This window comes from Schistocerca gregaria, chromosome 9 (assembly GCF_023897955.1).
Source record: "Schistocerca gregaria isolate iqSchGreg1 chromosome 9, iqSchGreg1.2, whole genome shotgun sequence".
Taxonomy (NCBI): Eukaryota; Metazoa; Arthropoda; class Insecta; order Orthoptera; family Acrididae; genus Schistocerca; species Schistocerca gregaria.
Window position 1 is genome coordinate 100,578,409 of NC_064928.1, and position 14,133 is coordinate 100,592,541.

Here is a 14,133-nt window from a genome sequence, read left to right on the forward strand (position 1 = left end):
CGCCAAGAGAAGTCTACTAATATCAAATACCGGCCTTAATTTGAGGAAGAAATTACTGAGGATGTACGTCTGGAGTACAGCATTGTATGGTAGTGAAACATGGACTGTGGGAAAACCGGAACAGAAGAGAATCGAAGCATTTGAGATGTGGTGCTATAGACGAATGTCGAAAATTAGGTGGACTGATAAGGTAAGGAATGAGGAGGTTCTACGCAGAAGCGGAGAGGACAGGAATATGTGGAAAACACTAATAAGGAGAAGGGACAGGATGATAGGACATCTGCTAAGACATGAGGGAATGACTTCCATGGTACTAGAGGGAGCTGTAGAGGGCAAAAACTGTAGAGGAAGTCAGAGATTGGAATAAGTCAAGCAAATAATTGAGGACGTAGGTTGCAAGTGCTACTCTGAGATGAAGAGGTTAGCACAGGAAAGGAATTCGTGGCGGGCCGCACCAAACCAGTCAGTAGACTGATGGAAAAAAAAAAAAAATCTCGATACACGAATTTAAACTTTTGTAGTATACACTAGTTTATTACTTTATTATCTTCCTATATGCTACTTGACTAGATAGGACTGAACATTTACAACATGATTAAACTTTCTATGACGTCATTGTTGTAGAAACATTACAAATTCTTATTTTTTCAGTTTTTAGAAGCACGGCGCAACAACTCGGTTTCAGGATCTTCTGTTGCTGTTTGGCTGTCGACCCGCGACGTATAGTGGCCAGCAATTTTCTCTCTGGTCCCGTCAGTGAAGGTGCTGTCTACGTTCGTTGCGCCGCCCTCTCCGTACATAAAACATAAAAGTTAATACAGAAACTTTAGATAATTCACAACAATTATAAATATTACAAAATACCTAAACAAAACACTAAATGAAACTTACATTCACCTGCAAACTGGGATGACAGTGGTGGATGGGTGACGCTTCAATTTCACGTCCCACCACACTTTACATCCGTCGATTTAGTTCCGTTAAGAGCGACGTTTTGAGTTCTACCTTCAAGAAAGTCTTCAATCCCATCGCAAGTCTGCTCCGATACTCCGTAAGCTCGTTTTTTTTTTCATTAAACTGTAATGCGGGACGGTGTCAAATGCCTTACTGAACTCAAGGAACACGGCATCAACCTGAGCGCCGTTGTCCACTGCGCTGTGGATCTGATGGAGGAACAAAATTGATTCAAATGGCTCTGAGCACTATGGGGCTTAACATCTGAGGTCATCAGTCCCCCAGAACGTAGAACTACTTAAACCTAACTAACCTAAGGACATCACACACATCCACGCCCGAGGCAGGATTCGAACCTGCGACAGTAGCGGTCGCGCGGTTCCAGACTGAAGCGCCTAGAACTTCTCGGCCACAAAGGTCGGTCATGGAGGAACAGAGCGTGCTGAGTTTAGCTGGATCTCTGCTTGTGGAATCCACGTTGATTTTTATAGAGGAGATGTTCATTTTCCAAGAACGTCAAAACAAGTTCCATAATCCTACAACAGCTTGACGTCAACGATATAGGTCTAAAATTGTGTGGTTCTGTCTTACGGCCTTTCTTAAAAACGGGAATGACGTGCGCTTTTTTCCAGTCGTTAGGTAGCTTTCGTTGCTGAAACGATCTACCATAAATTACTGCTAGAAGGAGAGTAAGTTCTTTCGAATAATCTTAGTAGATTATGGTCTTGAAGCCTTTCCACTACTAAGTGATTATAGCTGCTTTTCAGTTCCGCGATCGGTTATCTCAATATCTGCAATTTCGACGTACGCATGACAGTTGAAAGGAGAGACAGACGATCTTCAGCGGTGAAACTACTTCGAATTCAGTATTTCGGCCAAGTTTCATCTTCCGTTTCGGTGTCGGTGTGGTCACTGACAGAATGAATATATGATTTTGATCCACTTACTGATTTTTTTCGACCAACATCTCCTAGGGTCGGTTGACAACGTCTGAAAATGAAATGTGCCGCGACAGTTTATGCAAGAAGAGGATAGTTTTCGAAATGTGATTTGCAGAGTATCCATCTAGATGAAGATTAGGTGATATAAATACCTAAAATACACTCTGGGAAAAAGAAGGCCACCCACGGAGGAATACATGCCAAAGGTACCAATACCGGTTTGGATGTATCGGCTTTTTCATTACTATTACACAGGGTGGCCCATTGATAGTGACCGGGCGAAATATCTCAAGAAATAAGCGTCCTACGAGAGAGCTACAAAGAATGAAACTCGTCTATCTCGAAGGGGGAAACCAGATGGCGCAATGGTTGGTAAAGAAATATGAGTGTCTTAGTTGGACCACTTTTTACGCTCTATGATAGATGGCGCTGTAATAGTCAAAAACATATACGTACGTGGTATCACGTAACATTCCGCCAGTGCGGACGGTCTTTGCTTCGTAATACATTACCCGTGTTAAAATGGACCGTTTGCCAATTGCGGAAAAGGTCGATATCGTGTTGATGTATGGCTATTGTGATCAAAATGCACAACGGGCGTGTATGCTGCTCGGTATCCTGGACGACATCATCCAAGTGTCCGGACCGTTAGCCGGATAGTTACGTTATTTAAGGAAACAGCAAGTGTTCAGCCACATGCAAAACGTCAACCACGACCTGTAACAAATGATGATGCCCAAGTAGGTGTTTCAGCTGCTGTCGCGGCTAATCCGCACATCAGTAGCAGAAAAATTGCGCGAGAATCGGGAATCTCTAAAACGTCGGCGTTGAGAATGCTACATCAACATCGATTGCACCCGTACCATATTTCTATGCATCAGAAACTGCATGGCGACGACTCTGAACGTCGTGCACACTTCTGCCACTAGGCACAAGAGAAATTACGGGACGATGACAGACTTTTTCACCTATTCTATTTAGCGAAGAAGCGTCATTCACCAACAGCGGTAACGTAAACGGGCATAATATGCACTATTGGGCAACGGAAAATTCACTATGGCTGCGAAAAGTGGAACATCAGCGACCTTGGCGGGTTAATGTATGGTGCGGCAGTATGGGAGGCAGGATAATTGGCCCCCATTTTATCGATGGCAATCTATATGGTGCAATGTATGCTCATTACCTACGTAATGTTCTACCGATGTTACTACAAGATGTTTCACTGCATGACAGAATGGCGATGTACTTCCAACATGATGGATGCCCGGCACATAACTCGCGTGCGGTTGAAGCGGTGTTGAATAATAGCATATTTCATGACAGGTGGATTGGTCGACGAAGCACGATACCATGGCCCGCACGTTCACCGGATCTGACATCACCGGATTTCTTTCTGTGGAAAAAGTTCAAGGATATTTGCTATCGCGATCCACCGACAACGCATGACAACATGTCGTCGCATTGTCAATGCATGTGCGAACATCACAGAAGGCGAACTACTCGCTGTTGAGAGGAATGTCGTTACACGTATTGCCAAATGGATTGAGTTTGACGGCCTTCATTTTGAACATTTATTGCATTAATGTGGTGAAACGTCCCCTTAGAAAAATTTATGAATGATAGTGCTAATAAACCCCTTACGTTATTTGATTTTCAAACAGCTGAGCAGAACTGAACGTACTCAGACATTTCTCTCTTTACTTATTCCGATCAGCAGTAAACTGACACACAATCTATTTAGCGCAACGCAATCTGACTTTCACTAATCCCTACAAAAGAATGGCCCTGACTAACAATAACATATACCTTTCATGAATCACTTACTTCACAAAAATCTTCGTTATTAGAACTACTGCAATACAGCGAGCGCCACTACTGACAGCTAAATAAAAGATTCTAACTACTGAAGGCACTAACTACTGATACGTATAGTCAGCCAATGAAAGATTTTGATAGAGAACAAACAATGTTGTTGTTGTTGTTGTTGTTGTTGTGGTCTTCAGTCCTGAGACTGGTTTGATGCAGCTCTCCATGGTAATCTATCCTATGCAAGCTCCTTCATCTCCCAGTTCCTAATGAAACCAACATCCTTCTGAATTTGCTTAGTGTATTCATCTCTTGGTCTCCCTCTACGATTTTTACCCTCAACGCTGCCCTCCAAAGCTAAATTTGTGATCCCTTGATGCCTCAGTACATGTCCTACCAACCGATCCCTTCTTCTAGTCAAGTTGGGCCACAAACTTTTCTTCTACCCAATCCTATTCAATATCTCCTCATTAGTTACGTGATCTACCCACCTAATCTTCAACATTCTTCTGTAGCACCATATTTCGAAAGCTTCTATTCTGTTCTTGTCTAAGCTATTTATCGTCCACGTTTCACTTCCATACATGGCTACACTCCATACAAATACTTTCAGAAACGACTTCCTAACACTTAAATCTGTACTCGATGTTAACAAATTTCTTTTCTTCAGCAACGCTTTCCTTACCATTGCCAGTCTACATTTATATCCTCTCTACTTCGACAATCATCAGTTATTTTGCTCCCCAAATAGCAAAACTCCTTTACTACTTTGTCTCATTTCCTAATCTAATTCCCTCAGCATCACCTGACTTAATTCGACTACATTTCATTATCCGCGTTTTGCTTTTGTTTATGTTCAACTTATATCCTTCTTTCAAGACACTGTTCATTCCGTTCAACTGCTCTTCCAAGTCCTTTGCCGTCTCTGACAGAATTACAATGTCATCGGCGAGCCTCAAAGCTTTTATTTCTTCTCCCTGGATTTTAATACCTACTCCGAACTTTTCTTTTGTTTCCGTTTCTGGTTGCTCAATATACAGATTGAATAGCATTGGGGAGAGGCTACAACCCTGCCTCACTCCCTTCCCAAACCTTGCTAACCTTTCATGTCCCTCGACTCATAACGGCCATCTGGTTTCTATACAAATTGTAAATAGCCTTTCGCTCCCTGTACTTTACCGCTGCCACCTTTAGAATTTGAAAGAGCGTATTCAAGTCAACATTGTCAAAAGTTCTCTCTAAGTCTACAAATGCTAGAAACGTAGGTTTGCCTTTCCTTAATCTATTTTCTAAGATAAGTCGTAAGGTCAGTATTGCCTCACGTGTTCCAATATTTCTACGGAATTCAAACTGATCTTCCCCGAGGTCGGCTTTTACCAGTTTTTCCATTCGTCTCTAAATAATTCGCGTTAGTCTTTTGCAGCTGTGGCTTATTAAACTGATAGTTTGGTAATTTTCACATCTGTCAACACCTGTTTTCTTTGGGATTGGAATTATTATATTCTTCTTGAAGTCTGAGGGTATTTCGCCTGTCTCATACATCTTGCTCACCAGCTGGTAGAGTTTTGTCAGGACTGGTTGTCCCAAGGCCGTCAGTAGTTCTAATGGAATGTTGTCTACTCCGGGGGCCTTGTTTCGACTCAGGTCTTTCAGTGCTGTGTCAAACTTTTCACGCAGTATCATATCTCCCATTTCATCTTCATCTACATCCTCTTCCATTTCCATAATATTGTCGTCAAGTTCATCGCCCTTTTATAGACCCTCTATATACTCCTTCCACCTTTCTGCTTTCCCTTCTTTGCTTAGAACTGGGTTTCCATCTGAGCTCTTGATATTCATACAAGTGGTTCTGTTTTCTCCAGAGGTCTCTTTAATTTTCCTGTAGGCTGTATCTGTCTTACCCCTAGTGAGATAAGCCTCTACATCCTTACATTTGTCCTCTAGCGATGCCTGCTTAGCCATTTTGCACTTCCTGTCGATGTCATTTTTGAGACGTTTGTATTCCTTTTTGCCTGCTTCATTTACTGCATTTTTATATTTTCTCCTTTCATCAAAAAAATTCAATATTTGTTCTGTTACCCAAGGATTTATACTAGCCCTCGTCTTTTTACCTACTTGATTCTCTGCTGCCTTCACTACTTCATCCCTCAGAGCTACCCATTCGTCTTCTACTACATTTCTTTCCCCCATTCCTGTAAATTGTTCCATTATGCTGTCCCTGAAACTCTGTACAACCTCTGGTTTAGTCAATTTATCCAGATCCCATCTCCTTAAATTCCCACCTTTTTGCAATTGCTTCAGTTTTAATCTACAGTTCATAACCGATAGATTGTGGTCAGAGTCCACATCTGCTCCTGGAAATGTCCTACAATTTAGTATCTCCAGGATTCTTCCATGTATACAACCTTCTTTTATGATTCTTGAACCAAGTGTTAGCTATGATTAAGTTATGCTCTGTCCAAAATTCTCCCAGACGGCGTCCTCTTTCATTACTTAGCCCCAATCCATATTCACCTACTATGTTTCCTTCTCTCCCTTTTCCTACTGTCGACTTCCATTCACCCATGACTTTTATACAAACAATGTATTTACCTTAATAAAGTTCCAAAGTCTTCATTATATATATATATATATATATATATATATATATATATATATATATATATATAAGTTGATGATATCCAATATTACAAATTTACTCTTTCCTAATGTACACACGTCCAGATCGTCCGCTCTTAAAATTCTGCCATTTCTCTCCCCACATCCCCCACATCCACCACTGCTGGCTGCTCACCTCCAACTGCTCAACGCTATGAGCTGTTAACAGCCAACTGCCCAATACTACAATGGCAAATTTCAACAATGGAAAGTAGCCAAAGTAAGCACACAGCACAGTGAGTTGTTTTCATACAAAGCGCTACGTGGCGTTACCAACATAAAAACCTAAACACCTTACTTACAGTAGTATTTACAGGTAATCACGCTAAACAGCATGAGTTCTCAGAAATTATAATTTCACAATGGTACATGTATCTCATTGGAACAACCGAAATTAAATGTTTGGAACGTACCTACGTTCTATGTTTTAATTTTAAAAACCTACCTATTACCAACTGTTCGTCTAAAATTGTGTTGACTATTACAGCGCCATCTATCACAAAGCGAAAAAAGTGGTTCAACTAAAACATTCATATTTGTTTACTCACTATACGAATATGTAATAAAAAATGTGGGTTCCTGTATAAAAAGGCAGCTGATATCCGCTTGACCTATGGCAGCGCCATCTAGCGGGCCAGCCATAGCGCCATCTGGTTTCCCCCTTCAAGCTACACACGTTTCGTTCTTTGTAGTTTTTTCGTTTGATGCTTATGTCGTGAGATATTTGGCCAGGTCACGATCAATGGAGTGTCCTGTTGTAATGTTGATGCATTAAGTTGTTCTGAAAGCGGTACTGATATTCAAGATAATAAAAGCAGATTAAAAGCTGTGAGCTATCTGGGGAAGTTAACCTTGCATTACTGAGCAACTGTTTCACCAGGTATCCAGTCTAGCTTACCAAATTCCCAAGCAGACTAACATTAATTATGATCTTTTAATAGTCATCTTTCGACAACCGATGATTATATATATATATATTTCATAACTAAACTGGTGCCTTATTTAGGATTGTGAAAATGTGAGTTTGTAATCTTACAGAACAAATCAAATATGGAGCCAAGGTTGGGAGACTGCATACAACACTGCTTTATAAAATAACACACGAAGAACGTTGAAACATATGCATGAGGAAATTAACCACAACCAACCGATTCAATTTTCACCCAAAGATGTTACGTTCGTAGCGCAATCCTGTCCATCATGAAATTACCACACATTGGTATACTAAATTCATACGAACTCTCTGTGAAATCTTCCCGAAAAGAATAACTGAGGGCTACTTTGATGATTACACCACATGCTTCAAGTGGTAAACTTGGTTTACACAAAGAGTGTAACTCCATAATAATTTTGATAATTAAAATAAATTACATCGAAACGCAATTTACAAAAGAAAAACCTTAAACTGGTTACTATCGTCTTACTATTGACCTGATGGGTCAAACAATTGTATAAGCGCCTGGTACTGGTCTCACAAAGTACACGCCACGTGGTTTGAACATAAAGAAAAGTTGCTATATTGAAAAATATTGTCAAGTCGAGAATTTATAATGTCACGCACATTCGAATTTAAGATTGATGATCTTGGTTAGAGTTACGGATCATGAACACGTGGTTCCACTTTACGCACAAAGTAGTGACAAAGCAACTACAGGAAGATATTCTGAACTTCACACTCGAATTACACTGCGTTGCAATTTAAGATAACATATTTTAGATCTAAACCTGAAATAAAGGTAATTAAATTTTCAGTTAGGCTGAACTTAAGAAATCCAATATCCTAGGATAATGCATACACTCGCTTAGCCGGAGATCTTACCACTGCAGACGTTCGCGGCGGACAGACTGAACTGGGTCGCTACAGAGCGTGCATAACAGATACAAACGGAAGTGACCAGAGAGTTAGCTCTCTATACCAACATGACAGGGGATGGACAGGACCATACTAAAAATAGAAACCTCTTTGATTTTGGAAAGCGTAGCTACCTGTACCGACGTTGGTCCTACTGTTCTCTAGCAAACAGGCTTGAATGCTACCATCAAGCATGCAACTAGAAATACATTTGCTCATTCATCCTCTCACACAGAAGGAAAGGGGTATGACAGTATCTTACCATACACACTATATAAAAGACAGCGGATGTAGGATCCGTGTGAGACTGTGTTTTTAAGTGTAGTAGTGTGACAGATCGTTCTTGATTATGTGTAAAAGTACCACGTTCCACTGCTCAGACTCCTCCCAGATAGTCGGAAACACCACAGTAAATTTAGAAGAGGAATTTATGCTGTAAATGACAACAGATTTAAGAAATTAACATGAAAGGAATCCAACAGAGGCCTTTCAATGTTGTATTTACAGGTAATCACGCTGTAACAGCATCCGTTCAGAGAAATGATAAGTTCACAAAGGTACATGTTTCACACTGGAAGAACCGAAATAGAATGTTCAAACGTACCTACGCTATGTATTTTAATTTAAAACACCTCCCTGTTGCCAACTGTTCGGCTAAAATTGTGAGCCATATGTTTGCGACTATTACAGCGCCATCTATCACAAAGCGAAAAAAGTGGTCCAACTAAAATATTCATATTTCTTTGCGTACTACACGAATATGTAATAAAAAAAGGGGGTTCCTATTTTTAAAAAGGCAGCGCCATCTAGCGGGCCAACCATAGCGCCATCTAGTTTCCCCCTTCAAGCTAGACACGTTTCCTTCTTTGAAGTTTTTTTTCGTGTGACGCTTATTTCTTGAGATATTTGGCCCGGTAACGACCAATGGAGCATCCTGTGTAGAAGAATCGACAAAAATTTTTGGATGCTACCGACACCAGATTTTGTATCGGGTCTGACAAGGGAAGCTCCCATCGCAGCCCCCTCAGATTAAGTTATAAGTTGGCACAGTGGAGAGGCCTTGAAAAACTGAACGCAGATCAATCGAGAAAACAGGAAGACGTTGTGTGGAACTATGAAAAAAATAAGCAAAATATAGTAACTGGGTAGACCATGTGTAAGATGAGTAGCTACGGAACGACAGGTCCTTGGTTCAAGTCTTACCTCGAGTGAAAGGTTTAATTTTTTTTCAGACAATTATCAAAGTTCAGGCACTCACACATAATCAACTTCGCTCTCCAAAATTCGAGGACATGTTCAGATTTGCTTGGACATATGCAGGATTTGACGGTCTACACACGGAAAAATTTGAAAACGTTAAAAACGTATGTTTTGACAGAGCACAGGGAAAACTGTGCGACTGTGAAACTGATGCATTCATTTGTTGCAGCTGCTGTGATAGACTCTTATGTTTTCATCACTTTTTTGGGAGAGATTATCACATCCACAAGGAAACCTAATTCGGGTAAGGTAGAAGAATCTTTTTACCCATTCGCGAGGTGTGCAAGTTACGTGGGTCGACAACATATTCCTGTCATGTGACGCACACGCCGTCGCCAGTGTCGAATACATCAGACGTGTTTTCCTGTGGAGGAATCGGTTGACCTATGACCTTGCGATCAAATGTTTTCGGTTCCCGTTGGAGAAGCAGGTCCTTTCGTCTACTAATCGCACGGTTTTGCGGTGCGCTCGCAAAACACAGATACTAAACTTATTACAGTGAACAGAGACGTCAATGAACGAACGGACAGATCATAACTTCGCGAAAATAAGAAAAGTATTCACTCGAGGGAAGACTTGGACAGACGACCTCTCGTTCCACAGCTGCTCAAGGTAGCCACGGGACCACGGCGCTCCTAACCTCACATTTTCCTTAATGCTGCCTACCTTGCGCATGGACTACTCAGTTTGTATATTTTGCTTATTTTTTTTTTCATAGTTCCACACAACTCCTTCCTGTTTTCTCGACTGACCTGTGTTCAGTTTTTCAAGGCCTACCCACTGTGCCAACTTATAACTAAATCTGAGGGGGAGGTTCCCTTGTGAACGGCGCGGTCTCGCAGACAGCCGCTCGGCTGGTCGCTGCCCCTCGCTGCAGGGCAGAGCGGATCTGAGTGGGGAATCGCTGGCCTGCGAGCGGGTGGAGCCGGAACAGGAAACTGCGAAGCCTCCTCAGGCCGGCCGGCTGATTTATCTGTCGGAAACAGTTGCGTCTCAATTGTCGGGCCGGAAAAAGGAGCGCCAGCGGTGAGGAGGGGGTGCGCGAGCGAGCGCCTCGAAAATGAGGGAAACGAAAGGAAAGCCCCGGGCCAGGCGCCCACGAGTCCTCTGCTAGCTAGCCGACCGTGACCCCGCACTCGACGTCAGTAACTTCTCCGTCAGCTGTACTGCACACTCTAGCTTGTACTGATGTTGTACTCTGCAGTCCGAACACTGGTTACAAAAAGACTTCTGCGCTACTGGATTCGTGATTTCCTGTCAGGAAGGTCGCAATTCGTAGTAATAGACGGCAAATCATCGAGTAAAACTGAAGTGATATCAAGGTGTTCCCCAGGGAAGCGTCCTGGGACCTCTACTGTTCCTGATCTATATAAATGACCTGGGTGACAATGTGAGCAGTTCTCTTAGACTGTTCGCAGATGATGCTGTAATTTACCGTCTAGTGAGGTCATCCGAAGACCAGTATCAGCTGCAAAGCGATTTAGAAAAGATTGCTGTATGGTGTGTCAGGTGGCAGTTGACGCTAAATAACGAAAAGTGTGAGGTGATCCACATGACTTCCAAAAGAAATCCGTTGGAATTCGATTACTCCATAAATAGTACAATTCTCAAGGCTGTCAATTCAACTAAGTACCTGGGTGTTAAAATTACGAACAACTTCAGTTGGAAGGACCACATAGATAATATTGTCGGGAAGGCGAGCCAAAGGTTGCGTTTCATTGGCAGGACACTTAGAAGATGCAACAAGTCCACTAAAGAGACAGCTTACACTACACTCGTTCGTCCTCTGTTAGAATATTGCTGCGCGGTGTGGGATCCTTACCAGGTGGGATTGACGGAGGACATCGAGAGGGTGCAAAGAAGGGCAGCTCGTTTTGTATTATCGCGTTATAGGGGAGAGAGTGTGGCAGATATGATACACGAGTTGGGATGGAAGTCATTACAGCATAGACGTTTTTCGTCGCGGCGAGACCTTTTTACGAAATTTCAGTCACCAACTTTCTCTTCCGAATGCGAAAATATTTTGTAGAGCCCAACCTACATAGGTAGGTATGATCATCAAAATAAAATAAGAGAAATCAGAGCTCGAACAGGAAGGTTTAGGTGTTCGTTTTTCCCGCTCGCTGTTCGGGAGTGGAATAGTAGAGAGATAGTATGATTGTGGTTCGATGAACCCTCTGCCAAGCACTTAAATGTGAATTGCAGAGTAGTCATGTAGATGTAGATGTAGCTATGCAAAAACAGACATAATGTCTGATGGGATAGCAGCAATCATTGATTGTATAATGTTACTTATAATCCGTCTCGATTGCCAAATTTTTCTTATTCATATGTCCAGTTTCGGTTCATTCAGAACCATCTTCAGATCTGAGACGAGAATGATACTAATTTACTATTTCACGAAAGCAAATCTTTTTCGCCCCATCTAATCAACATCACACGTACCAGAACGTATCTGATGTTTCAGTTACAGGAGCTACCCTTCCAAATCCAGCAACTTCCACATGCTGCGTCACATAAAACTGGTTGGCAGAATGCACGCCATTTATATTAATTATAACACTATTACCGACAGGTGGCATCTGGTACATTTGTTACATTCCATTTGCACTTATTGTATTCAGTAGATTTTTTTGATTACCTTTTATCTCCAAAAATATTTAAAATCTGTAGATGTCAAGGTCAAAATAAAAAAAAACAGTAAAATAATCATTTTTAAACGATCTAAATCCGGCATTTGAGGATGAAAAAGAAGTATAGCCTCCCTTTATTCGTCTGGCATTTGAGGATGAAAAACAAGTATAGCCCCCCTCTATTTGTCCGGTATTTGAGGATGAAAAAGAAGTGTAGCCCCACTTTATTCGTCTACTATTTGAGAATGACAGCTTTTTATGAATTTCGACTAACTTTAACATAGTATTTAACCTTCAGGAAATTTTTTCTCACTGACAACCCCCACAAAAGACGAAAGGGAAAAAGTTTATAGCAGTAAAACTGCCGCATGAAGTACGGCGTTTTAATCCATTTCTTCTTTATTACATTAGTGACACTTATTGCAGTCAGTATTCGCATATATCGCTGAATCTACCAGCAAATATATCATTGCGGGGCACATCAGGAGACACGATGTCACCACCGAAATGCTTCAAAAACTGCCGCATGACATGTGAAGTTTAAATTTATTACTTCTTTGCTACTAACTCTTATCGCAACACGTTTCGCAGACGGTATCCACGTATGTCACTGAATCTACCTACAAAAATGTATCATCGTACCACGCATGATGAGATACCACGTCATAAATATGCGTAAAAATGTGTGAAAATGAAATTGCAGGACAAAATTCGCTAGAGGTACAGGGGTAATATGTGTAGAAACACGTGTTAAACATGTTAAATAATTGTGAAATGTATCTGACATTTACAGTACGTACGCGAACAAACCCACGGGTAAAAACCTCATCTTAAACCCGTGGAACGATTTCAACAGCATTTCTTGTACATGTTGTTGTTGTTGTTGTCTTCAGTCCTGAGACTGGTTTGATGCAGCTCTCCATGCTACTCTATCCTGTGCAAGCTGCTTCATCTCCCAGTACCTACTGCAACCTACATCCTTCTGAATCTGCTTAGTGTACTCATCTCTCGGTCTCCCTCTACGATTTTTACCCTCCACGTTGCCCTCCAATGCTAAATTTGTGATCCCTTGATGCCTCAAAACATGTCCTACCAACCGATCCCTTCTTCTAGTCAAGTTGTGCCACAAACTTCTCTTCTCCCCAATCCTATTCAATACCTCCTCATTAGTTACGTGATCTATCCACCTCATCTTCAGTATTCTTCTGTAGCACCACATTTCGAAAGCTTCTATTCTCTTCTTGTCCAAACTAGTTATCGTCCATGTTTCACTTCCATACATGGCTACACTCCAAACAAATACTTTCAGAAACGACTTCCTGATACATAAATCTATATTCGATGTTAACAAATTTCTCTTCTTCAGAAACGCTTTCCTTGCCATTGCCAGTCTACATTTTATATCCTCTCTACTTCGACCATCATCAGTTATTTTACTTCCTAAATAGCAAAACTCCTTTACTACTTTAAGTGTCTCATTTCCTAATCTAATTCCCTCAGCATCACCCGATTTAATTTGACTACATTCCATTATCCTCGTTTTGCTTTTGTTAATGTTCATCTTATATCCTCCTTTCAAGACACTGTCCATTCCGTTCAACTGCTCTTCCAAGTCCTTTGCCGTCTCTGACAGAATTACAATGTCATCGGCGAACCTCAAAGTTTTTACTTCGTCTCCATGAATTTTAATACCTACTCCAAATTTTTCTTTTCTTTCCTTTACTGCTTGCTCAATATACAGATTGAATAACATCGGGGAGAGGCTACAAGCCTGTCTCACTCCTTTCCCAACCACTGCTTCCCTTTCATGCCCCTCGACTCTTATTAGTGCCACCTGGTTTCTGTACAAATTATAAATAGCCTTTCGCTCCCTGTATTTTACCCCTGCCACCTTTAGAATTTGAAAAAGAGTATTCTAGTCAACATTGTCAAAAGCTTTCTCTAAGTCTACAAATGCTAGAAACGTAGGTTTGCCTTTTCTTAATCTTTCTTCTAAGATAAGTCTTAAGGTCAGTATTGCCTCACGTGT